We start from the raw sequence: 1,387 nt of genomic DNA, 5'->3' as shown, positions 1-1,387 counted from the left end.
AGGTCTAGACCGAACTCCTTATTAGTTAATATAGTAATTATACTATAGATTACAGTTTTATACAGGCAATCACTGATCTGATCTGCAGAAAAGTAGATTTTGAAATTAACCTCTTGACCTTGCATCAGTTATCTTAATCACAGTGGCATGGGGAATACCCAATTTCTTTCTCTTTCCCACTCACACTATATATCTATATGTAACTCTTTGGCTAGTAGCCTGTGGTATAATTTTGTGCTAAAGCAAACATAGAAATACCATATATAGCACTGGGCAAAGCTAACAGGAACTATAGCGCTTTAATGCATATCCTCCGCACCCACCAAGACACAGCAGAGACAGGAGACAGGACTAGGGTAGCGGAAAGCGAGCAAGCGGAAACCTAAATTTCAATTTCTCCAACAGCTCTGAGCTACCCGCCGTGCTGTAGCTTTGATCATAGTGGAATAATGCACTTTGATGCTTAGAATAAAAGATCTACCTTTTGATGTGTGTGTGGGGGTCTGATTTTTTTCTTTTCTTCCCTTGACCCCTTGATACTGTGGGTTTCCATGAAACAGTTGGGAGTCATCACTTGTCTCGCTCTGACCTAAATTTGGTGCCAGGGTGTTATAAAACTAAGATCACAAGCTACGTCCTTGCTGCTGCTGTTATAAGTGGAGAGCACTCCCAGGTGTTTGTGGACTCAGATTTGTCTGGAAGGATGCGAGACGCTTCAAGTTGTCTCCTTGTGGATTCAACTTGGAGGCTGATAAAAAAAGTTCTGACCAGTTCAAACTGGAGTTAGGGAGCTACTCCTCCTTCAGCAGTCCTCCAGAAGTTCTTAGTACACTGGGTTAGTGGGCCTTGTGTCACAATTTTCCATCCAATAAATTAGACACAGCGCTGATATTGTCGGCTGTTTACAAGTGTGTCACAGATGTTGCTCTGAACTGTAACATTTGACAGTCAGCAAGACATTGGATTACTGAAAAAAGTTTTCATTAACAGCCACAAACACACCCTGATGTGGGCATTTACTGATGTCCTGGTTGCTTAATTTATATAGAAGTGCACATTTTAAAGCATTCATTATGTGCTATTTTATGTGGTGTTAGGCAGGTGCTGGTTGCATAGATGGAATAGAAAATGTAAGTGCATGTTTGATGGAGATGTTGCTGGGAAACTGAAGCAGCATCATTAGGCCCATTTGACAGAGCCAGGTGATGTGAACACACACTCAAACTCACACAATGTAATTAATAAATCATTAAACCCGGGCCGTGGATTAATAACAGAGAGAAAACGCAGCGCAGCACTGTGGCGCTTGAATCAATTATGCTGATAAAAGCCCCCCATTTTCTATCAGATGACCCCATCTTGAATAACAACCAGAGGCTGAGAAGAG

General features: G+C 41.7%; 1 protein-coding gene across 1 annotated transcript in view; it reads left to right on the top strand.

The window, feature by feature from the left end:
- The window catches only part of nrxn2b (neurexin 2b), a gene marked incomplete in the record, with an annotated part of 560,348 nt that overhangs the window by 544,786 nt on the left and 14,175 nt on the right, over positions 1-1,387 (top strand).

This window comes from Morone saxatilis, unplaced genomic scaffold, assembly GCF_004916995.1.
Source record: "Morone saxatilis isolate NCDOM2014 unplaced genomic scaffold, NCSU_SB_2.0 Contig4, whole genome shotgun sequence".
In the NCBI taxonomy this organism is placed as follows: domain Eukaryota; kingdom Metazoa; phylum Chordata; class Actinopteri; family Moronidae; genus Morone; species Morone saxatilis.
The sequence above is the reverse complement of the archived record's forward strand: the minus strand, read 5'-3'. Positions and strand labels throughout refer to the sequence as shown.